We start from the raw sequence: 25,652 nt of genomic DNA, 5'->3' as shown, positions 1-25,652 counted from the left end.
TACCCTCAAGTCTCTGTCCCCCTCCAACCCAGTGAACGACTGGTCCTCGAATTCCCTGCGGAAGATTCTGGCAGGCCTGAAGAAGAGGGGGCGTAAGGGGGGAGGTACTGTAACATACCTGGTGGCGTCCTTGCATGGTGGTCCATCTCCCACTGTGCAAGAGAGTGCACTTGATCTCCTGTCCAGAGTGTCTCTCTGGCTTCCCTCCATGCTGTCTGTTTGTGTCTGTCTCTGCTGCTTAAGGGCGGCGCCCGATCACTTCCTGCTTTTTGTACCTGCTGTGGGTCACACCCCTTGTGCGTCCTCAGCCTATTGTTGTCTGACACTTGGTATATAGCTCAGCAGCTCCCTTCTATCCCTGCCTGAGCATAAGTGTTTCTTTCAGTGTGTGCTTGCACTCTGAAGGTGCCAGGTCCCGTTCTGTGTTCTCTTGTCTGCCTATCCTGGAGGCTGTATTTCCAGGCCTGTCTGAACACGCTCCTAGCCTGTTCCTCCTGCCTTCTAGGGGCCGATTACCTAGACCTGTTCCTGTATCTTGTCTGACCTGTCTGAACACGCTCCTAGCCTGTTCCTCCTGCCTTCTAGGGGCCGGTTCCCTTGACCCGCTCCTGTATCTTGTCTGTCCTGTCTGAACACGCTCCTTGCCTGTTCATCCTGCCTCTCTGGGGGCCGTATTCCCAGACCCGCTCCTGTATCCCGCTGCAGTGTCGGTCTCCTCCGTACACTCAGTTCCAGTCTGAACTCTCTCCTATCCTTTACCTGTTTTTCCTCTATGTCCGTTCCCTTCCTTTTTCTGCAGAGTCTGAACTCGTACCTAACTCCTGCTTGTTGTCTCTGTTCTCCCGTTTGTGAGTTTGTGGTCCACTCGCTACTTCACTGCAAGTACCCTGTGGGTGTCTGGCTCTGCCTTTCCCTTCCTGTCTGTTCCGTGTGAACAGAGCCCTGTTCCCCCTACTCAGCCTAGCCTGCTCTTACTCCTCTGGCCGCTGCTCCGGCAGTCCTGTCCTGCCCTGCTTCTGCCCGCTGCTCCGGCAGTCCTGTCCTGCCCTGCTTCTGCCCGCTGCTCCGGCAGTCCTGTCCTGCCCTGCTTCTGCCCGCTGCTCCGGCAGTCCTGTCCTGCCCTGCTTCTGCCCGCTGCTCCGGCAGTCCTGTCCTGCCCTGCTTCTGCCCGCTGCTCCGGCAGTCCTGTCCTGCCCTGCTTCTGCCCGCTGCTCCGGCAGTCCTGTCCTGCCCTGCTTCTGCCCGCTGCTCCGGCAGTCCTGTCCTGCCCTGCTTCTGCCCGCTGCTCCGGCAGTCCTGTCCTGCCCTGCTTCTGCCCGCTGCTCCGGCAGTCCTGTCCTGCCCTGCTTCTGCCCGCTGCTCCGGCAGTCCTGTCCTGCCCTGCTTCTGCCCGCTGCTCCGGCAGTCCTGTCCTGTCCTGCTTCTGCCCGCTGCTCCGGCAGTCCTGTCCTGCCCTGCTTGTGCTCGCTGCTCCTGCAGCCCCGTCCTGCTCTGTTCTTGCCCACCGCTTCGGGCGTTCCCTCTCTGCTGTGGTTGTCTACCGCATCTGCGGTTCTGTGACCCAGTCTGTACTGGGTCTTAACCTTTCTGTGCTCCAGCCCGTCCTTTCGGCCAGTACCTCCCTGCCTGCATACTCGCCTGTATCCACCCATCTGCATACCAGCCGTGTTTGCTTATATCCACCAGTCTGTGCCAGCCTAACCTGCCTGTTCCTGAGTCCCAGTGTGTACTGGGTCCTATCCCGCCTGTGTTCCTACCTGCTAGTGCCTCCCTGTCTGCACTCTAGCTGCGCTTGCCTTTACCCGCCTGCCTGCACACCAGTCGTGCCTGCCTATACCCTCCAGTCTGTGTGCCAGCCTACCAGCCTGTTCCTGTATTCCCCTGTGTGGGTCAATAGCCGTGTCCGGGGTCTGTCCTGGAGTAGCACCTGGTCCCTCTGCTCGGTTCCTCCTTGGTGCACTGGCGTCGTATGCCGTCGTGCGACCCTGGTCGGATCGGGTGAATACTTAGTCACGCCCCTCCAGGCATTCACTCTCCGGCACGGTCCAGTGGAATCACTACTATCACACGCACACGCCGCTCAGCCCGGGCGTGTGCATAACACCCCTCCTTCATCCTAATCAGATTGTACGCCCGCCTGAGATCCAACTTAGAGAACCATTTGGCGCCCACGATCTGATTAAAGAGATCGGGAATAAGTGGGAGCGGATACGGATCTCGGACCGTAATCCGATTAAGTTCACGGAAATCCAGGCAAGGGCGTAGGCCTCCATCTTTCTTCTTAACAAAGAAGAACCCTGCAGCCACCGGTGAAGATGAAGGTCTAATATGCCCCTTAGCCAGACTTTCTGAAATATAATCCTTCATGGCCTGCCTCTCAGGACCAGAAAGGTTATACAACCTAGCTTTAGGTAACTTGGCCTCAGGGAGCAGTTTTACAGAACAGTCATACTCGCGATGAGGAGGTAGTTCCTGACACCCTTTCTCCGAGAATACATCCTCAAAGTCCGCCAGAAATGGAGGTAAGACCCAAGGAGTAACCGCACCGATGACAGTGTTCATGCAGTTTTTATTACAGAATTTACTCCATTGGCTTATCTCTCTGGTTTGCCAATTAATAACCGGGTTATGCTTAGTTAACCAAGGAAGGCCCAACACTATAGGAGTGGGAAGACCCTCCAACACGTAGCAAGACAACAGTTCTTTATGTATCACCCCCACTTGAAGTTTTACGTCATGCACAGCTTGCAAAAAACTTCCCTGACCGAGAGGCCTGGCATCGATCGAGAATATGGGGATGGGTTTAGCCAACTCACTCAATCGCATACCTTGAACCCGGGCAAACCGAGCATCAACCAGATTAGCCCCGGCCCCACTATCCAGAAGAACAGATATCCTCTCAGTTCTCGTACCCACCACCACCTCCGCCGGTACGAGAAACTGAGACGAACCTAGGGACGAAATACCTACTCCCAGATTGCCGTCCACCACACAACCTGGGATCAACAGTTTTCCGACGACTCTTCACTCTGCAAGGGACGGGATGGACACCCCCCAATAAAATGTCCCTTTCTCCCGCAGAAGAAACACCTTCCTGTCTTATGGCGCACCACCGGTCCCCTCCCCCGAAATGATGTCCCTCCTAATTGCATAGGCTCCTCTGGACTGACCAGGGGAACCACCATATGAGGGGACCTTGTAGGAGGTGGAGTCATCGCAGGGGGTAGAGTTATCCCGCACCTCTCCCGAAGCCGTCTGTCAACGCGAATAGCAAGGGCCATAGCGGCTTCCAGTGACGCGGGAGAGTCATACTGTGCCAACACATCCTGTAATTTGTCGGATAAACCTTGACAAAACTGGCTCCTAAGAGCCGGGTCATTCCACTGGGTGTCCGTGGCCCACCTACGGAACTCCGAACAGAATTCCTCCACCGGACGATCTCCCTGCTGGATCCTACATAACTTAGACTCAGCAAGGGAGATCCGATCTGGGTCATCATATACGAGTCCCAGAGCAGCGAAAAACCTATCCACTGACTGGAGAGCCGGGGAGCCCGGGGGAAGAGAGAACGCCCAAGATTGTGGGTCCCCTTGTAGGAGCGAGATGACAATTCCCACCCTTTGTTCTTCACTCCCCGATGACCGAGGCCGCAGCCGAAAGTACAACTTGCATGCCTCCCGGAAAACAAAAAACTTGTCCCGCCCCCCAGTGAACCTGTCAGGGAGAGCTACTTTAGGTTCTGGTCCGGCTTGCTCCTGAGGATACAAAACCTTGGACCTAACGTCCGCCAGCTCCATGGACAAACTCTGCAACTGCCGAGCTAGACCGGCTACTGGATCCATGGTAGCTGGAGAAAAACTAAGTGGTTGGTGAAAATGTCACGCTGTCTCTGTATACTGGAGGTAGGGGGCCTAAGCTGACCCTTAGCTGGGGCCCTGACTAATCCCTCAACCTGGAGGTACTGTTAAAGGTACAGAGGTCCAGGCCGCCAGCGTAACCCCTACCTCCTGAGGATCCCTGCACCTAAGTAATCTAGTCCTGAGAAGGACCCCGATCACAACAAAAGGGGACAAGTAATAATATGCCCACACACAGTACTTAGACGAACGAGACAGTACAAGGGAAAAACCAAAACCACCTTGCATACAAAAACCACACAACTACAACAGAGGGAACACCAACGGGAAAGGAGATAAATGATAAAGCGAGGAAGGGAAAAAACTCTCCGAATACACTTATCTCTGAAACTCCAAATACCACGATCCGCTCTGTTAGTCTGCATGAAATGCTTTCACCGACACTTCCCTAACAGACCAGCAGGCATTTGAAGGAGTCTCACTACAGCAGCATTGATTGCAGCTGGGCGAGGCTGGACCTCGTCTAGCACAGAGAGAGAGAGAATTAACTCCCTCACTGCCGAAAAACACAAAGCACCAAAAAGTCAGCTGCGAGAAGTCAGGCTGTGTAATCGTGACGATCTTCGTGGCGACACACCCGTGACAACAGGGCACCTGTGTACAATGTCACTGGTGATCCCTATATTACCTGTACACTGACACTATACACAGAACTCCTGTGCATAATGTCACAGGTGATCGCTGTACTACTACCTGTACACTGACACTATATCCAGAGCTCCTGTGTATAATGTCACTGGTGATCACTGTATTACCTGTACACTTACACTGTATATTATGTGCAGAGCTTCTGTGTATAATGGCACTTATGGTAATATTAGTATTGTGTTTTTTTTAATAACGATCAGTATTGTAGTAGTCAGTCATATGTCATGGTAATATGTGGTCCGTTCATGGTGTGGCGGTATTAGTTCCTTGTATGTGGTATTATTGGTCACTATGTGGTGGTAATTGTTATGCACACGCCCGGACTGACTGGCGTGTGCGTGATTAGTGGTCCCACTGTGCCTGGAGGGGCGTAACTAAGTATCAACCCGATCCGACCCAGGTTTTATGACGGCTATGACGCTGTGCACCAGGGAGGAACCGAGCAGAGGGACCAGGTGCGACTCCAGGTCAGACCCCGGACACGGCTGTTGACCCACACCGGGGAATACAGGAACAGGCAGGTTAGAGCACAGGCTAGGTAGGGTCCAGTACAGACTGGGAGACGGGTTCAGAGCCGCAGATGCGGTAATCAAGCAGAGTAAAGCGAAACCGCAGGTGCGGTGGACAAGGCTGAGCAGAGCGAAACCGCAGGTGCGGTGGACACAGCTGTGCAGAGCGAAACTTCAGGTGCGGTGGACACGGCTGAGCAGAGCGAAACCGCAGGTGCGGTGGACAGGGCTAAGCAGAGCGAAACCGCAGGTGCGGTGGACAGGGCTGAGCAAAGCGAAACCGCAGGTGCGGTGGACAGGGCTGAGCAGAGCGGAACCACAGGTGCGGTGGACAGGGCTGAGCAGAGCGAAACCGCAACTGCGGTGGACAGGGCTGAGCAGAGCGAAACCGCAGATGCGGTGGACAAGGCTGAGCAGAGCGAAACCGCAGATGCGGTGGACAAGGCTGAGCAGAGCGAAACCGCAGATGCGGTGGACAAGGCTGAGCAGAGCGAAACCGCAGATGCAGTAGACAAAGCTGAGCAGAGCGAAACCGCAGATGCGGTGGACAAGGCTGAGCAGAGCGAAATCGCAGATGCGGTGGACAAGGCTGAGTGGGCAGGAACCGCCAGAGCGGTAAGTAAGGCAGAGCAGAGATAAACCGCCAGGGTGGTAAGCAAGGCAGAGCAAGGGGAAAACCGCCAAAGCGGTGAGCAAAGACAGAGCAGAGGGGACAGGGCTCTGTTCACACGGAACAGACTGGAAGAGAAAGGCAGAACCAGATACACACAAGGTACTTGCAAAGAAGTAGCGAGTGGACTCCAAACTCACAAACGGAAGTACACCGACAACGAGTAGGAGTTAGGTGCAGGTTCAGGCTCTGCAGAAAAAGGAAAGGTACAGACATAAAGAAAAACAGGTAACAGGCTAGGAGAGTGTTCAGACAGGAACTGAGTGTTAAGACAGGAACTGACACTGCAGCGAGATACAGAAGTGAGTCTGGGTATGCGGTCCCCAGAAAGGCGGACAAACAGGCTAGAAGATACAGACAATAGGTCTGGGTATGCGGCCCCCAGAAGGCAGGACGAACAGGCTAGGAGCGTGTTCAGACAGGCCTGGGAATACAGCCTCCAGGAAGGCGGACAGGCAAGAAAAACTGAGCAGGACCTGGCACATGAGAGGCAAGAAGCCCTCTGAAGATAATAGTTGCTCAGGCACCAGCTTCAAGGTGGAGCTGGTTTAAATATCCAGTGACAGACAGCAATAGGCTGAGGACGCATTAGGGGTCTGCCCACAGCAGCTACAAGAACCAGGAAGTAACCGGGCCACCGCCCTAAGCAGTCAGAACAGAGACAAACAGACAGCATGAATAGAAGCCAGGCTAGCAGACTGGACTGAAGATCAAGTTTGCGATCTTGCATAGTGAGAGATGGTGCACCATGCAAGCCCGCCACCAGGTATGTTACAGTAATATGTGGTATGGTCATGATGCGACTGTATTTGTCCCTTGTATATGGTACTATTTGGTCACTCTGTGGTGGTAATATGTGGTTTAGTCATGGTGTGGCGGTATTTGTTCCTTGTAATGTGACATTATTCAGTCACTATGTGGTGGTAATTTATGGTCTGGTTATGGTGTGGCGGTATTCCTTGTATGTGGTATTATTCGGTCACTATGTGGTGGTAATATGTGGTCTGGTAATAGTGTGGCAGTATTTGCCCCTTGTACGTGGTATTATTGGTAATTTTTAAGAAATGTATGTGACATATTCCCTTAAAGAAAAATATACTTAAAAAGAGTATTTCGTATTATAAGAAATGTTTAATAGGTTGGAGTAGAGTAGGGCCCGGCCAGAAGAGTATACCTTGTCCTGGTAGCGGCTTAAGAAATCTTTTGGCCAAAACAAAAGCTGCTGGCTATGTATGTGATCTGGTGTTTGATGGGAACTGTTAATGTGTGATTGATCAGGACGTGGTGCAGAAGTGGAGTTTTTCCAAGAGTGAGCAGTGGGACTATGGAAGGTGTAATGCAGCGACATGCTTGCATTACGGTAATGGTCTAGGATGTGTTTTACCTGACCATATACCTTTCCCTCAGCTGACTGGTCACATGACTGTGACATCATACAGGTCCTGTATGCACAGTAAAGGTCTGTACACATGACTGGGACAGCACACAGGACCTATACACACAGCTGACTGATCACATGACTGTGACATCAGCAAGGTCCTGTCAGTGTGTGTGCGTGTGTGCACGGGTTGCATATATAAACCCTGGTAATTTGAGACAGGTGTGTTCGGTGTGAGGCGTGAGGCCTGTGCTCCGTGTGTGTGGGACGCCGTTTGTGAGAGGCCTAGGGAGGCCGAGAGTGAAGCCTGGCAGCCTGAAAGGCCGAGCCTGGATCCGGTGCGTGGATGTCAGTGGCCTTTGAGGGAGAGCCGGCTTGGTGCAGAACCCTGAAAGACGCAGGCTGGATGTCAAGTGTGGAAGACATATCAGTAGCCTACGAGGGGACGACGGCTAGAGACCCCCACCTGGGAAAGCCGCAAAGCCACAGTGGTGGCGGAATAAACGGACTGTAGCAGCCAAAACCCGGTAAAGGTAAAACGCTGCGTTATATGGACATTTATGTTGTTGCCTAGCCGAGGGCTATAACGGGAGCCAAGTGGACGTATCTGTTGCTGGAAAGGCTCCCGAATTGTGATGTGTGTAATATGCCGGTCTGCCACTTGAGAAGCTCCCGGAGGTGATAGGTGTAAACATGCCGGGCGTATACTAAGATGGACTGTGTGATTAGCGGTTTATGATGAAATAATAAACTGCATTGTGAATTATCGGAAGGACATTGCTTATGTGCCTTAATTGACCCGGTGCAGCGAGTATCCCCCATTATGATGACTAGCGCTGCCTTACATATGGTGGAGAATGCGGGCAACGGCAGCCCGGTTGCTAACGGCATAGGACGACCAGTGTGGATAAAGCATCTTGCTGCAACTCGGCGGGGTTGCGAAGATTGTCGTCGCACTCAAATCCGGTTGTTTGCTGCAACTCGGCGGGGTTGCGAAGATTGGCGTCGCACTCAAACCTGGTTTGCTGTGGCTCGGCGGGGCTCACGAAATTAAAAGCATCTGGCTGCAACTCGGCGGGGTTGCTAAGATTATCGTCGCACTCAAACCTGGTTTGCGGTGGCTCGGCGGGGCCATGAATATTTTTTCCGGGGAGAGCGGTGAAGTTCTGGTGTGAACAGTGCACCGCGATAGCTGTGAACGGAGCAGCAAATGGGTCTGATGAGTCGGACCGCATATATGAGAAACGTCTACTGGACATGAAACTGGACATGGTGCAGGAACCACAGGAGCTGTGGGCACCATATGAAATGGCGGCAGTGGACCATTCTATGAACTCTCCGGGGGCGCCAGTGTTGTCCCAGAGTGCCCGGGGAGGTGGTAAGAGATGTTGTGAACTGAGTCCTAAGACTACTGCTGATTTTTTGTGAAAAAATTACCCTGCCGGTGTGGTTGTTGAAAAGGGGGCGGAGTCTAAAAAGGGGCGGATTTTCACAAGAGTGTGGACTGCAAAAAACTGGAAATTGTTACTGGTTGTGGGTTGGTACCTCCTAAAAAAGACAATGTGACCGTTGATAACGGGGTAACTCCAGTAGAAGGGGGTGACGTCAAAGTGGGAGGTGACCTGTTAGTCCACAACACCATGGGGAGTGACACAGACCCCGTAGCTGACTGTGACACTATGAAAGTAAAAAGTGAGTTCGGTCAGGAGGGGCTAGACGAGGGGAGAGAGTCCCCCTCTTGTTGTCGACGGCACAAGGGCCACAAAAAGGTTGCTCCGGTAGTACTCCCTGAAAATGAAAATAAAGAGAATATAGTACTGTGTGCCTATGCTTCAAGTGTGGATCCTCCTTTAGAGGTAGAAGAGGAGATGACGTTGCCAGTAGCAACCTCCGGTACATTACTGAGACTGACGGGTCAGGATCCGACAGCCCTGAAAGGGGAGGCGGCCAGTCATGACCAAGAGCTGGAGCCTATCAGGCCGCAGTGTCAGATTGACGTGCAGCAGTTATATGAAAACCTGGGGAACGTGTCCTCAGACCAGCTGAACCTGGAGTCTGAGCAGCGGAAAATATACCAGGTTATGAGGAACTGGCAGCGAGACATGGAGGGAAGCAACGCGGAAATTAACCATTGGAAGGAAATGTTCTACGGAATTAAGGAGGACCGCCGTAAAATCAAGGAGGAGGTTTTTCAATTACAGATTGACAAAGCGGTGTATGAAGATGAGTTATGCGAGGTGAAAGATCGCTTCTCCCTGGTACAGTTAGAGCTGTCTGCCCTCAAAGAGGCGCTGCAGCATGAAGTTGCTGGGCGTGAACAAAACCTAGAACGATTGTGCGAACAGTTCAACCAGGAGCTGTGTGACTCCAAGAAGGAGTGTGATGAAAAGTTCGGTATGGAACTGCAACAACTTAAGAGAGATTATGAGGATCTCCTCAAGGTAAAAGAAAAACTAGAGGAGGATAAGGCGGGTGCAGAGCAAGTGCGCCAAGTGGGTGAGACCACTCTGCAAGAGACCCGTGAGGAGAATGATGATCTCCGTGGAAAGACCCTAGGTCTGGAAGCTCAGGTGAAGGAGCTACAGATGTCCTGTGAAACTCTCCAGAGGGCGGAGACGTGCCTTAAAGAAACAGTCAGCAAGATGGAAGCTGAGCGGAAAAAAATGGAGGAGTCCATCAGAGAAGCCACAGACCAGGGACTGGAGTTGGCCGCTGGTGAGGGGAGGTATGAAGCAGATACCTCCTCGAGTGATGCGAGCTTGGATGATTCAGTGGAAGTAAGAGCCGAGATCAGGGAGCTCAAGGAATTGCTTCAGGCCCATTTGAAGCAAGAGAGGTCTGAGAGAACTCTACTGTTAAAAGAGCAGTTGAAGCAGGAAGAGCTTCAGAGACGGGCCGCTGAGAGGCGAGTGATGGAACTAGAGGAAGAGGTTTCCGGCCTCAAAAGTCGCCTGACAAAGTATCACTCAGTGAACGAGGCCTCCTTGGAGAAGGAAAAGGGCAAACACGTTGTACTCACTCCCTTATACCATGAGAAGGTGGACCTGAGGAGAGCTAAGAGCAGGGTAACAGAAGATAAATATGAAGTAGAAGTGGTCAAGACGAAAATTCGTGAATTTGTAGCTGTGAGTCAGCTCAGGGTAAGCATACAGGGGGAAGAAGCTGAAAGTCAGTTGTCCCTGAACCCTGAGCTGGTTGATCGTCTGGAAACTACTGGTGAGTCCGAAACGTCTTGGTACAAATGCCTCATAGATGTACCCGAGGATTTGAGGGAAGAATGCACCCGTGAGTCCGTGCATGAAGAGTTTAAGAAGGCTGTGGGAGCCTGTAAGGTGTACTTGACCTCCGGAGCTAAACAGCTGGTGGTTCTGTCCATGACCGAAGTCACAGTGAAGAGGGTGGCGATTCCAAGTGATATGCATTGGCGATGTATTCGCACGAAGCGGTTTCTCCGGTTGAAGACGGAACAAGCCGTTAGACAACTGGACCTGATGAGGAAAGCTCACAGTATACGTGAAGAGGTCATCCGGGTGCCTCATGTTCTGGTGAGAAAGCTCATTGGGAGAAGTGGTCGAGCCATGCAGATGATGGTCAAGAAGTCTGGTGTTGTGAAAGTAAGCAGTCCACGTGATCATCAGGACTGGATACCAGACGAAGACGGCATGGTGTCCTTCTCCGCTGTAGGAACAGAAGAAAGCCTAGAATATATACGCATGCTGATTGAGTACCGAGTGACCTACCTGCAGGAGGTAGAACAATTGAATCTCGCTAGACTGTGAGTAGATAGACAGCATCATCTGAGCAGCAGAAGATGGAAGCCGTCTAGAAATAGTGAGACCCGACAGAGAAAGGGCCCCCTAAATACCAGAACAGCTACAGCTGGAGTTAGGGACCTTTCAAGATGTCCTGAGAGTAGTGGGCGTGGGTTTAGAGGTAGTGAGACCTCCAGTAACTCAGGTTTGAGCAGCCCATACAAACGACCCCATAGAGGACGGGACAGTAAGGAGTCGAACCGGACCTTAGATACCAGGGCATGTGAGTCACACCGCTGTATGACTGACCGCTGGGAGCGGGGGAGGTCTGACAAGATTATGACTGACCGCTGGGAGCAGGGGAGACCTGACAAGGTTACAACTGACCGCTGGGAGCGGAGGAGCTCTGACAAGGTTACGACCCGGAAAGGTGACCCGACGAAGTCAGTGACAGTGACAAATGGTAGGTCCCTAAGGAATGGGCTAATGTCATTGACTAATATTCCAGGGGCTGAACAGCGCAATTGACAAGTACATGGTCTCGGTATGAGCTGTAGGATTGTGTATATTATGTGTTCAACCCCACAAGTTTGAACAGAGGGGGGGGATATGTAATGCAGCGACGTGCTTGCATTACGGTAATGGTCTAGGATGTGTTTTACCTGACCATATACCTTTCCCTCAGCTGACTGGTCACATGACTGTGACATCATACAGGTCCTGTATGCACAGTAAAGGTCTGTACACATGACTGGGACAGCACACAGGACCTATACACACAGCTGACTGATCACATGACTGTGACATCAGCAAGGTCCTGTCAGTGTGTGTGTGTGTGTGCACGGGTTGCATATATAAACCCTGGTAATTTGAGAAAGGTGTGTTCGGTGTGAGGCGTGAGGCCTGTGCTCCGTGTGTGTGGGACATCGTTTGTGAGAGGCCTAGGGAGGCCGAGAGTGAAGCCTGGCAGCCTGAAAGGCCGAGCCTGGATCCGGTGCGTGGATGTCAGTGGCCTTTGAGGGAGAGCCGGCTTGGTGCAGAACCCTGAAAGACGCAGGCTGGATGTCAAGTGTGGAAGACATATCAGTAGCCTACGAGGGGACGACGGCTAGAGACCCCCACCTGGGAAAGCCGCAAAGCCACAGTGGTGGCGGAATAAACGGACTGTAGCAGCCAAAACCCGCTAAAGGTAAAACGCTGCGTTATATGGACATTTATGTTGTTGCCTAGCCGAGGGCTATAACGGGAGCCAAGTGGACGTATCTGTCGCTGGAAAGGCTCCCGAATTGTGATGTGTGTAATATGCCGGTCTGCCACTTGAGAAGCTCCCGGAGGTGATAGGTGTAAACATGCCGGGCGTATACTAAGATGGACTGTGTGATTAGCGGTTTATGACGAAATAATAAACTGCATTGTGAATTATCGGAAGGACATTGCTTATGTGCCTTAATTGACCCGGTGCAGCGAGTATCCCCCATTATGATGACTAGCACTGCCTTACAAAGGTTCGAGGGATGGAGGAGGAGCTGGGGTGGAGGCAGAGCTGGGATGGAGCCTGGGGAGGAGACTCAGGGGGTCCCGAAAATTTTGCCAGTATGGGGCCCTGATATTCCTAGTGGCAGACCTGTCAGGACCAGAAGCACTAGGTGACACCGGCTTTGTCCAGCCTCTGAGACTTAGGTGGATGGGACCTGTAGTGCTCTCCAGTCTGGCAGTATGGGTGTGTAATGCCAGTGATGCACTACTCTGCCATAGATCACACACAGGTGGTGTGCTAGTATTATCACTTCACTAAGGCAGGAATAAAAGTAAAAGAAAATGTAGTTCATGACGCCAGGGTGCACTGTATTAACTTCTGTTTCCTGGAGTGATGGTATGGTGTGCACTCGATTGTCCAGAAAACAGAGAGGCCAATAGGCTATTGATAAACTTTACTTCTTGCAAACAAATACAGGTAAATCCAGACAGATGATTCCGCAGAGTTTCTATTTCAATGCAGCAAGCACAGTTACTTTCCAGTATGATAAAGTAGATACACAAACAGTGCAGTGACTCCTGAGTCCTAGCTTCTGCTTATCTGCACAGTCCTTATCACACAGCTGATTGCAGTTGAGGCTGTGGTCTTCTCATCATACATAGGTGATTGTAACGGGGCCGGGTGGTGGAACCTCTGTGCCTTGGAACAAGGAGGGACCCCGAGGGGCAGGTGTTATACTGGGGACGACCTTGTAATAGAGCAGGTGGCTCCCACGGGTCAGATAGCTGGGACTGACCGGAGTAGCGGGTGGACACAACAGGTAGGTAGCAGTCTCTGGGTGAGTAGGCGGGTGGTCACGGGAAGTGACGGAAGAGCAGGTAAGAGTCTCTTGGCTGGCAGGCAGGCGGTCACGGCAAGCGACGGCTGAGCGGGTAAGAGTCTCTTGGCTGGCAGGCAGGTGGTCACGTCAAGTGACGGCGGAGCCTCCAGGTAGGCTAGCAGGCGGGTAGCAGGTGAGCGGGCTAGCAGGTACGGCAGGTAGCAGGCAGGTAACTGGCAGGTGCTTCCTGGTCCGCAGGTGGACTTGCCCATAGACAGACTGGGGGAAGCAGGAGACAGACTGTCGGGCTGAAGAGAAGACAAGCAGGCAGACAGGACTGGAAGTCAGGCTGGCAACGGGACCTGAGGGCTGAAGCAGAGGTGAGTATGCTTTGCAACAACTTTGCTCGGGCACCTCCATTTTGGAGGAGGTGCCTTATATATGGGAAGTCCTCCGGCTATTGGCTGGGGACTCCTTAGGACGGAGCGCGCAGTCCCTTTAAGAGAGGGGGAGCGCGCGCGTGCCCTAAGCACAGTGCCCGGGAAGGAGCGCGCGCCGGCAGCAGCGAGGGAAGGAGCGCTGGAGGACGCCGTGCGCTGAACAGGAAGGTGAGAGGGACGGCGTCTCTGCCTACCAGGAGGCAGAGACGCCGATGCTACAGTGATCTGGGTTTCCATACCTGTTCCTCAGCTTATCACAGGCAAGACCAGACACCACACAATGTCTCCTCCTCTCTCCTTCTCCCTGAGCACACACTGAACTAAGCTCAGAACCTTGGCATGTGGTCTAACCATGTGACCTTATTGCCATATATGGAAAGCAGGGCTAAATCATTAACTCTCGGTAATCTGGTAGCTGAACACAATAAGTACATCACCCTCTGCATATATAAACCATCCTGCACATTATCTGCAAAGGGAATATGAACATTGTGCAGACATAATGAGATAGCTTCTGGCTCTGCTACCTCTTAAAGGGGCATACACATACAACTTTGGCGCATTACAGATGTATGCACTGTCTAGTTGGAGTTATAAGCTTCCTACTTTAGCCAATGGAAGAGCATATGTGCCGCCCCGGCAGGGCCGTTGCAGTCACGGTACTGGAGCACGGCGGTCCGAGTGCTGGGATGGTCCGACCGGGGGCACGTGCCAGTCTTTATCAATTGTGGGGGAGTTAATAAAATAATAAAAAGGTTTGTGATGCCAGTGGGGATGTTCGACCTGGTATGGCCGGGCACTGATGATGGCCCCTGGGAGTTTGGTGGTGATGAACAGTGCCAGATGATTAACTCTTCCCTTCCAGGGCTGGCTCCCAGGGAAGATGGAGCAGGAATGGCGCAGCATGAAATAATCAGCTTGAAACAGGGTGATAACCAGTTTGTACCTTTTACTGGAATCCAGCACACAGCTCCAACAGCTTCTGTACAGTTCACATATAGGGGTTTGGACAGCCCTGCATGGTGAGGGTTCAGTTTCTCTGCTGTGAGTTTGTGTAGCCTTCCTGCTGCTAATATTACCTCTGTTAGACGATCCTTTGGATCCCCAGGGGTCCAAGGTAAACAATTACTGGATCTGTGATCCTTTCCAGCGAGCAGGCAACATGAATCCGGTCAGAACACTCACTTTCTATTGCAGCAGTGTCTCTGTGACTCCATGCAGTCGCTGAGCTCCCAGGAAAACACTTCACCGCTCGTTATATGAAGACCGAGCAGTCTCATAGTTTAGCACAGACTCTGGAAGTCTCTGTGCTCTAGGGATTGATACCCTGCCTTGTGCAGCTTAAACATGCAGAGAGCAGACTTCTCTCTCTTGCACAGTGAACTCCATGATGCTGCTTCTCCCTCACACACTACAAACTACAACTAAGCACCTCCTCCCCTCTAAGGGATTGTGCACAAATTCCTGATTTGGCAGAAGTGCAAAATCCTCCAGTAAGGGATCGAGTAACAATATATGTAGGTAATGAAAACAGCAGAGAACTTATCCTTCACCATTGCTGGCAATATATATGAATTATATTACACATGCAGGCATTTTGTGGCACTGTAGACACGGGCGCCACATTCCCCCTTATTGAAGAGTAGCACGTCCTTGGGCTACTTAGCCGATAGGCAGTCCATAATAAAACAAAATAACATTAACGAAACATATATAAACAATCATATTAATCTAATCGTGGATTACAGCCCAAAACCACTTCTGATCGTCCCCGAGTGCAGCTGCGGGGCTCACAGACCATAAAATAGAATTCACTGCACTGGCTGTTTTGGTTTTCTCCTTGACAAAGGCATGATGTACCGAGCGCCTTTTAGTTCTTAAGTCCTTACAAGAGTTCTTGTAGTAAAAGAAAGTGTAATGGTTGCTGAAATCTCACATTAGTCCATGTGGGCACATCATCTTTTTCAACATTTTCATTAATGTTACATAAAGCATAGTTTAACATACAGTACAGACCAAAAGTTTGGACACACCTTCTCATGTAAAGATTTTTCTGTATTTTCCTGACTATGAAAATTGTACATTCACACTGAAGGCATCAAAACTATGAATTAACACATGTGGAATTATATACTTAAAAAAAAGTGTGAAACAACTGCAAATATGTCTTATATTCTAGGTTCTTCAAAGTAGCCACCTTTTGCTTTGATGACTGCTTTGCACACTCTTTGCATTCTCTTGATGAGCTTCAAGAGGTAGTCACTGGAAATGGTTTTCACTTCACAGGTGTGCCATGTCAAGTTTAATAAGTGGGATTTCTTGCCTTATAAATGGGGTTGGGACCATCAATTGTGTTGTGCAGAAGTCTAGTGGATACACAGCTGATAGTCCTACTGAATAGACTGTTAGAATTTGTATTATGGCAAGAAAAAAAGCTGCGAAGTAAAGAAAAACGAGTGGAAATCATTACTTTAAGAAATGAAGGTCAGTCAGTCCGAAAAATTGGGCAAACTTTGAAAGTGTCCCCAAGTGCAGTTGCAAAAACCATCAAGCGCTACAAAGAAACTGGCTCACATGAGGACTGCCCCAGGAAAGGAAGACCAAGAGTCACCTCTGCTTCTGAGGATAAGTTTATCTGAGTCACCAGCCTCAGAAATCGCAGGTTAACAGCAGCTCAGATTAGAGACCAAGTCAATGCCACACAGAGTTCTAGCAGCAGACACATCTCTACAACAACTGTTAAGAGGAGACTTTGTGCAGCAGGCCTTCATGGTAAAATAGCTGCTAGGAAACCACTGCTAAGGACAGGCAACAAGCAGAAGAGACTTGTTTGGGCTAAAGAACACAAGGAATGGACATTAGACCAGTGGAAATCTGTGCTTTGGTCTGATGAGTCCAAATTTGAGATCTTTGGTTCCAACCACCGTGTCTTTGTGCGATGCAGAAAAGGTGAACGGATGGACTCTACATGCCTGGTTCCCACCGTGAAGCATGGAGGAGGAGGTGTGATGGTGTGGTGGTGCTTTGCTGGTGACACTTTTGGGAATTTATTCAAAATTGACGGCATACTGAACCAGCATGGCTACCACAGCATCTTGCAGCGGCATGCTATTCCATCCGGTTTGCGTTTAGTTGGACCATCATTTATTTTTCAACAGGACAATGACCCCAAACACACCTCCAGGCTGTGTAAGGGCTATTTGACCAAAAATGAGAGCGATGGGGTGCAACGCCAGATGTGGAGGACAGGTCAGTCACCAGACCTGAACCCAATCGAGATGGTTTGGTGTGAGCAGGACCGCAGAGTGAAGGCAAAAGGGCCAACAAGTGCTAAGCATCTCTGGGAACTCCTTCAAGATTGTTGGAAGACCATTTCCGGTGACTACCTCTTGAAGCTCATCAAGAGAATGCCAAGAGTGTGCAAAGCAGTCATCAAAGCAAAAGGTGGCTACTTTGAAGAACCTAGAATATAAGACATATTTTCAGTTGTTTCACACTTTTTTGCTAAGTATATAATTCCACATGTGTTAATTCATAGTTTTGATGCCTTCAGTGTGAATGTACAATTTTCATAGTCATGAAAATACAGAAAAATCTTTAAATGAGAAGGTGTGTCCAAACTTTTGGTCTGTACTGCATATACAACTCAAATCTACTTATTGGTTTTCCTTGCTCTATCAATCATTCTTATAGCGAGAAGGGGTCTGTCCCTGTGTACTACGCTGTGATTTGCGCAAAATAGGAAGGCTAGGCAACTTTCTACCACTCTTTGAACTTACCACAGGTATGGCAGGGTGACAGCTAGCAGAGGGCAAGTTTTCTGGTCTTTGAGCATGCAAAGCATCAGGGGCTGGTGTCAGCTGCTGCTCTCCTTCCGAAGGGTTTGGTGTTTCTGGTAAGGACCATTGTGGAAACATCACTGGGACTACTACCGCATTGTCGACTTGCAGCCAAGAATGGGGAAATTCACCTAGGATGGTGCGAATGTTTGTGTCAGTCTCTGGTATTTGCTGAGGAACTTCACTAGTTTCAACTTTTTCACGCAATTGGGCTGGACATATTTTTAGATTGTCTCGGGATACAGTAGTACACACTTTTCCGCTGTCTTTGGAGATGGTACACACTTTGCTGTTATCATGGTTAGATGATAGAATAGTGCAAGGCTGGGCCTCCCATTGGTCATCCAACTTGTGGTTTCTTCTCTTTTTCTTCAGCACTTGTTCACCTAGTGATAGAGGGGTTGCCAGGGTGTGCCGATTAAAGTCTTTCACCTGTCTTTGTCTAGCTAGGGCAAGACTCTGTTCTACACATTGCTGAACCTTTTGATACTGCAGTTGTCTTTCTGTGTTCCAATCCGTGTCTAATAGGCTGGATATAGTTTCAGGAGTTAGGACTCCCATTTCCAGGTCAATGGGGAGTTTACCTGGACGTGCACGCATCAGGTAGGCAGGGGCATAGCCTGTTGAGCTGGTTGGGATATGATTGTACATTTCTAGCAAATCAGGCAATTTCTCAGGCCATTGGTTCCTTTCTTCCAACGGTAAGATCTGTAATAAATTGATGACCAGATGATTCAATTTTTCACAAAGACCGTTGCCTTGTTGGTGGTATGGCGTGGTTCTGATCTTTTTCTACCTGTATATGGAGCAAAATTCCTGGAAGACTTCTGCCTCGAAAGCTGGATTTCTTTCTGTCAGCACTTGATTTGGGTATCCATGGGGTCTACAGAAATACTCTTGGAATGCCTTTGCCGCTGTTCTTGCTGTTTGGTCTTTCACTGGAACGACCACTAGGAAGTGAGAATAATAGTTGACTATTGTTAGAGCATAGTTATACCCTGATCGGCTTGGAGATTGTTGCACATGGTCTAGGGCCACTAGCTCCAGAGGTTGCTTAGTGATGATGGGCCGCAAAGGGGCCTTTTGACTTGTGGGATTCTTCCTTCTAAGATTACATGGGCCGCACTCCCTGCACCACTCTTCAATGGACCGTCTCATGCCTATCCAGAAGAAGTGGTCGCGGATGAGAACTTCTAGCTTTTTCCACCCAAAGTGTCCAGCTTGATTGTGATAAGCTTCTAGGACCATGGGCACATCTCTTCTTGGGACCACAATCTGCCATACCAGGTTATGTGTACGTGGGTTAATGGCTCTTCGGACCAATTTGCCTTCATAACTGAACAGCTTCTTTCTCTCTTTCCACAACTGTTGGGCGTCTGCAGGTGCTTTGGGAGCTGGAGATGAATTTGCTGCACCAAGGAGTTCTTTGACAATGCATATAGCCGGGTCACTGCTCTGTGTCTCTTCCCAACCATGGTGGGGTAGCGGATTAAGGGACACTTCTTGGACGGCTATATTCCTCCCTGTTACACAGTTGGAGTCCTGGAAGATATTCTGGCTGTGGAATGCCGGCATCGGAGCCAAGGGTCCTGCAGCCTGAATATCATTGTTGCTGACTGTAAAGAGTTTGGCTACTGTTGCATAACCAGGCAAGCATGCTTCCTCTTCCCACAGTTCAGGACATGTACCGGAAGCAGGCCCTTTTTAACATCAACAATCCCCCTGGCTGTCATAACAGTAGGTCGGCTATCCAAATAGACTGGTTCTAGCAGAGCCTGGTAATCCTGGCCCCTGATACCTATAGCTGCTCTGCACCAGATAAGCGTCTCACTTCTGGGGTGAAGCATAATGGAGTTGGGATCGCTCACCCTTATGCTACCGATCTCTCCACCAGCTATCTCTACCTGCTGTTGCTGCACGAGAGCCTTGATTTCTTTATTGAGGGCATACTTCTCTTTGGAAGGGGCTGAATCTGCTATGTCTTGCAAAATGGCGATGACCTCACTTAAACAATTTTCTATCACATTTGTACCCAGGGTTATGGTAGGAGTACACTCCCCTCTTTCCACATTTACTACCACACGGCCTTGAGATTTAAGCAACACCCTCCCCACTTTAATGACAACCTCTTTGTACCCCACCTGTGTCAATGGCTGACCATTACTTGCTATTAATGACAAGTCTCCATCAGGGCGTCGGATGAAATCAGCATCAGTCCAATATCCCTGATACAGTGTGTGGGGCATTGTGGTTACCTACGAACCAGTGTCCAGAAGAGCGGTGAAGGGGATGCCGTCAATCACAACTGGTATAAATGGACGTCCGCCGACATACTTGTTTCTCCAGTTCGTTGGACCAGACTGTCTTACTCCTGGGGGTTGGTCCGCTCTCCCAGGGGTCGCCCATTTAAAGGACACTCTCTCTCGATATGACCAACCTTGTCGCATCGTCTGCAGATGGGTCGTCCTGCGAGGTCAAATTGATCAGAAGATCTCCTAAACCGTCGCTGCCGTGGTGGGATTCTCCTCTGCTGTTGCTATGGAAGATCATCCGGGCTGGAGGCTAATTGGATCATCTCTGTGGGGGAAGAAGCCTGGAGAGTCTGTACAGTTTTACATAAAGCAGCCACACTCTTAGTCAGCTCCTGTACTTGTAGCCGTAAATCTGCAGAAGGATCATCAACTTTGGTCTGGGCACACTGTACCTCAGCCACTTGGGAGGAGGACACAGCCCCCTGATGGTACATAACTGCTGGGTGTTTAACTGGCTCACTGCAGACATAGGTGGATTCTCATAATATACGGATTGATATGTCCTTAAACTGAGCAAAGTCCATATCGGGGTTTTGCAGTGACATCATGTGAAGCTGGGCCTTACTAGAATCAGACAAAAAACCCTCAATGAACGGCTCTTTCAGCATTTTGCTTTCATCTTGTACAGTGTCAGGGTCAATTCGCCTGATGGCCCGCAATGCCTCCTGCAGATTAAGTGCATAGTCTCTAACAAAGTCTTGTGCTTTCTGTCTGCAACTGAAAAATCGCATCTTTATTTCTGAGGCAGTATGGGTATCAAAGGTATCTCTGAGTTTAACAAAAATGTCTTTTACAGTCTTTTTATCAGTAGCTGGCCAAGATTTGACTTCTCTTTGGGTGGCGCCACTGAGCTGACTCGTAAGTATGGTAACTTTCTGCTCTTCTGACATGGGGTAAAGTTCAAACAGGCTTCCCAGCTTCTCTTTGAAGTCACTTAAGGTGTGCTATTCGCCTGTGTACTGCGGCAGCCATGCTGCACCTGGTATATAAGGCGTGGTTAGTGGCAATATGGGAGCCGCAGCTGCTGCGCCACTAGGGTTGCTGGGACTAGACATTTCCCCACTTGTTAACCCCTGCAGGGGTGTGAATCACCGCTCCTGTTGCTGCAGGTCTTTACTCCGCTGATGAGCTTTCTGATGGGTTCCCGGGTAGCCGGACCTCGAGCGGTGTGAGCTAGCAATGCTCCACCCACCGCGAGTTCCGCCACTGCATGCACAGCCGATCACCGGAACTCCTTTGCTGCTGCAGGAACTTGAAACGAAACAACAGTACCTTAGAAGAGTTAGGGTCCTTAGGTACACAGCTGTTTGTGATGCCAGGAAAGGGTCTGTGTCTCCCCAGCAGGGCCGCTGCAGTCACAGTACTGGTGCACGGCGGTCCGAGTGCTGGTATAGTCTGACCGGGGGCGCGCGTCAGTCTTTATCAATTGTGGAGGGGTTAATAAAATAATAAAAAGGTTCATGACGCCAGTTGGGATGTTCGACCTGGTATGGCCAGGCACTGATGAGGGTCCCTGGGAGTTTGGTGGCTCCCAGGGGAGATGGAGCAGGAATGGCGCAGCAGGAAATAATCAACTTGAAACAGGGTGATAACCAGTTTGTACCTTTTACTGGAATCCAGCACGCAGCTCTAACAGCTTCTGTACAGTTCACATATAGTGGTTTGGACAGCCCTGCATGGTGAGGGTTCAGTTTCTCTGCTGTGAGGTTGTGTAGACTTCCTGCTGCTAATATTACCTCTATTAAACAATCCTTTGGACCCCCAGGGGTCCAAGGTAAACAGTTACTGGATCTGTGATTTCTTCCAGCGAGCAGGCAACATGAATCCGGTCAGAACACTCACTTTCTATTGCAGCAGTGTCTCTGTGACTCCATGCAGTCGCTGAGCTCCCAGGAAAACACTTCACCGCTCGTTATATGAAGACCGAGCAGTCTCACAGCTTAGCACAGACTCTGGAAGTCTCTGTGCTCTAGGGACTGATACCCTGCCTTGTGCAGCTTAAACATGCAGAGAGCAGACTTCTCTCTCTTGCACAGTGAACTCCATGATGCTGCTTCTCCCTCACACACTACAAACTACAACTAAGCACCTCCTCCCCTGCACAAATTCCTGATTTGGCAGAAGTGCAAAATCCTCCAGTAAGGGATCGAGTAACAATATATGTAGGTAATGAAAACAGCAGAGAACTTATCCTTCACCATTGCTGGCAATATATATGAATTATATTACACATGCAGGCATTTTGTGGTGCTATAGACACGGGCGCCACACATACACACCCTTCTAAACTCACAGCTTACTGCTGAGAGTTGCCAGATGTAGTTTTACCAGCCCTAGTTCACTTCTCTAGTCCAGCTCCGGTATAACCTGTTTATAAATGTTCTGACATTGGCCCGTTTCCTGAATATTGTTCTTTTAATTTGTTCCTTGTCTGCAGCCCTGTTTCTGACCCAGCAACCTGACCATTCCTGTTAGCTCGCTCCATCAGCCAGCGACTGCTCTGATGGCTCAACCCAGGGACATTGTGTCTCACATACCAGTTCAGGGATTAAAAGCTGAAAACCAAGGCACTCCTGGTATCTGATAGTCAGAGCTGCCAGTCCATGGAAGCCCTATTAAGAGCCATGTGACCACAGACAGAGCAACATTATATCATTCAGCTGAGTGGATGTTAGGGGCCATACCCACAAAAGACCCCACCAAACCCAATAAGGTAAATCAGAGCCATCTGACACTGATGTAAGCAGCACTGCCTTGGCTATTTTTTTTTTATCATGGAATCATATTATTTACCAACATATTACCATATTTTACTGAATTCTTAACAAACTCACACTCCTTTGACATAAGGGTTCAGTGTCATTCTATATCGGCACATGAGAATAGGGAATTCTCATAATTGCTTCCAGCCCGTCTCCTGAATCTCTCCAGGGGAGCACTTTTCCCTCTCCCAGGAATTAGCAGGAGTATAAAACCTAATGTGTCATCATATATAGAGCTCCATTTTTTTCTTGACAGAGGTCATGGTTCCACTCGCTGTTTCTACAGATAATTTTGGAAACATCTTCCTTTTGTTCTTTCAAGCTATCTTAGGCACCATGATAGTAATCTGTAATACGCTGGTGTTTTTAGCCATTGTGTCCACTGGTTCATTCAGGAGAGAAAAACGCTTTGTATACATGATGAGCACCTGTATTTCAGACTTTTGTACTGGCATTACATGGTACTATGTTGGCATGTTTGATGTCAGAGACAATTTTCCACGTAAAAATGACACCAAGTTTATAGCAGCAAATTTTATGGGTATCTCTTACCTTACTATTTTGGGAGCTCAGATTGATCGATATTGTGCAGTCAGTTTCCCTATGTGGTATTATCAAAAAATAACTACCATCAAAACAGTGGAGATCTTGGTTTCTGTCTGGTCTTATACTTTTGTGGTCTTAATTTCTCAAAACTTGACTACATCTGGTATAGCTGTTAAGATCCAGCTGATTGGTATGCTTCTATGGTCTCTGATAACTTACATTGTAATGGTTGGTCTCAACATTAAACTGTTTCTAGTAGCCAAATATCAGCTCAACAGGGTGGACGTCCCAGATAAGAACTATAAGAAGACTTCTCTTTATTTGATTATAGCTGTAGCAGCCAGTTTCATTCTACTTTGGGGACCTGTATTTGTGAGGTCTATCATCTGTATTCTGACCTATGTTGACTGGTGCATTCCCACAAGTAACATTTGCACTGATATTGTTGCCATTCTCCCCCGTATTAATGCTGCTGTGACTCCCTTACTTTACATTAGTGGATGTGCTTCTATAAAGCAGACACTCCAGGAGATGTTTTGCTCCTGTTGTTCCAAAATTTGCAAGTAAGTCATTTAATTCTATAGTAATACTAGCTATTGAACCACCCGTTCTACGCCCGGGTGGCGAGCATTTATATTGGTATATGGCCTCCATCCAGTCATGTGCTCCTCCCATCCTGCGCCCCCATCCTGTCATGTGCTGCTCCCATCCTGCGCCCCCATCCTGGTATGTGCTGCTCCCATCCTGCGCCCCCATCCTGTCATGTGGTGCTCCCATCCTGCGCCCCCATCCCGCTGACGTATTTTGTGCGGGATTGCTCCGCTGACGTTTTTTGTGCGGGATTGCTCCGCTGACGTATTTTGTTCGGGATTGCTCCGCTGACTGTGTTGGAGTACTCTGATAACTATTCTATATAGTATATATAGATATATATATTTGTATATAGTATCTTCTTTATATATATAGATGTATGTGTAATATATATATATATCTATATATACTACAAAATTATTATTTTTTTAAGCTAGAGACTGGAGGCGCTGTGTGACGCAGAAATCTTCTGTCTTTAAAATGGCGGCGAAGTGTGGGGGTATGTTACATATTTAAATGATTAGTGATGTCAGAAGAGGGCGGGTTGAGAACACTGACGCCGGATCAGCGCCTGCACAGACCGCGCTTTCCGGCGCCATCTTGTTGAAGACACTGCAAGTGTGTCTTCAATGTGTCTGTTGAAGACACACTTGCAATGTGTCTTCAATAAAACGGCGCCGGAAGCGCGCTATGCGCATGCGCCGGTACCGACGGTGGATCCCGGCCTTCTGCCTGAAGAGACGCCGTGGCAACAGACCTCCCGGATAGGTAAGTTGTTATGGTGCCGGAGATCGCGGTATGCGTTCAGTGCTTACGCGTACCGCGATTTCCGGCGCCACAATCCACATCCTCGTTTAGGATGGGGATGCGTGCCTCTGTGGGGGGTCTAGACTCTGCAGGCGCATCACGCATGCGCAGTCTATCGAGGCTTCGGACAGAGACACGCATCCCCGGTTATATTATAGATATTGTGATTTTATTTCCTAGCTATGTACAACTAAAAGGCAGTGTAATATTTAAAATATTTAATTTTTGCACATATATTAGCCGATAGCTTTACTTTGCTTTGAGATCATTAACATGTCTACTGAATGTGGGATCAAAATTACTTAAAGGGAATCTATCAGAATGATTTCACACTTCAAAACTATTTATAAGCTCAAGTAACTCTTTCAAAGGCAAGTTCAGCAATACCTTTACATTGCCAGTCAGGCCAAGTGCCGCCTCCTGCTGCTTTTCTGATGGCTTAGATGCCTGAAGTCACACAGCATAAAGGCTGTTAGTCAAGCAGGAGGAGGAATAGAGCTGGAGTGACAGAGGTTTCAGACCTACAAATAGCTCTTCAGCCTCATTTGCATATCAATTCAAATGCTGATTTTTTTTGTAACCCAGGAACAGACCGGCCATGTGAAGGTATTGCTGGACTTGTGTTTGAAACAGCTACATGGTTTGTTGAATTTCAGCACCTATTCATTTGGTTCTCCCAGGAGATGGGACTCTACCGGAGATATCTAATAGTGTTTTTTCCTTAATTTTCTTATTGAAAAAACTCATGTGCGTTTCGCTTTACCAAACATTTTAATGTAGCTTCATTTCAATACCTGACACAACACATGGTCAAGGCAGGCACTGGGCACTGTGTTTGAATGAAAACAGCTGTAATTTCTTAATCCCATACATCCTCATTAGTACAAAGTATGCAGTTCATACAAATGCTACATATTTGTGTGGTCACCCAAATAACCTACAGTACAACAGCCAAGGTAGTTGGTTAGAAATATCTCAAATGTTTATAGTTACCACCTAGCTACAAAAAGAGCAGCTTTTTAAGAATGTGGGGCAATTTAAAAGAGGACGACAATGTTATAAAGCAAGACAGAGCTCAATATTTTATATATAGTGTCTTCATTAGAAGACATTAGGGAAGACATTAAGGTCAGTGGTTGAGTGCAAACATTCCTGATGTTTTTCTAAGTACAGAACCATTTTTA

General features: G+C 49.2%; 2 long non-coding RNA genes across 3 annotated transcripts in view; one reads left to right on the top strand and one right to left on the bottom strand.

The window, feature by feature from the left end:
- Positions 1 to 12,790: 12,790 nt before the first annotated feature.
- Positions 12,791 to 15,025, bottom strand: LOC141167101 (uncharacterized). Its single transcript, XR_012251391.1, has 2 exons — positions 13,851 to 15,025; positions 12,791 to 13,540 (listed from the first exon to the last, which is right to left on the bottom strand). It is a non-coding gene; the product is annotated as an uncharacterized lncRNA (long non-coding RNA).
- Positions 13,640 to 25,652, top strand: part of LOC141167107 (uncharacterized) — a 57,698-nt gene continuing 45,685 nt past the window's right edge. The window contains exon 1 of one of the 2 annotated variants that reach the window (XR_012251394.1): positions 13,640 to 13,779. This is a non-coding gene — a long non-coding RNA (uncharacterized lncRNA). The remainder of the gene's footprint in view (positions 13,780 to 25,652) is intronic. The other variant, XR_012251393.1, reaches the window with a different exon arrangement.

This window comes from Phyllobates terribilis, unplaced genomic scaffold (genome assembly GCF_046119375.1).
Source record: "Phyllobates terribilis strain yellow unplaced genomic scaffold, ASM4611937v1 Scaffold_1__5_contigs__length_1240528914, whole genome shotgun sequence".
NCBI classification, from domain to species: domain Eukaryota; kingdom Metazoa; phylum Chordata; class Amphibia; order Anura; family Dendrobatidae; genus Phyllobates; species Phyllobates terribilis.
The sequence above is the reverse complement of the archived record's forward strand: the minus strand, read 5'-3'. Positions and strand labels throughout refer to the sequence as shown.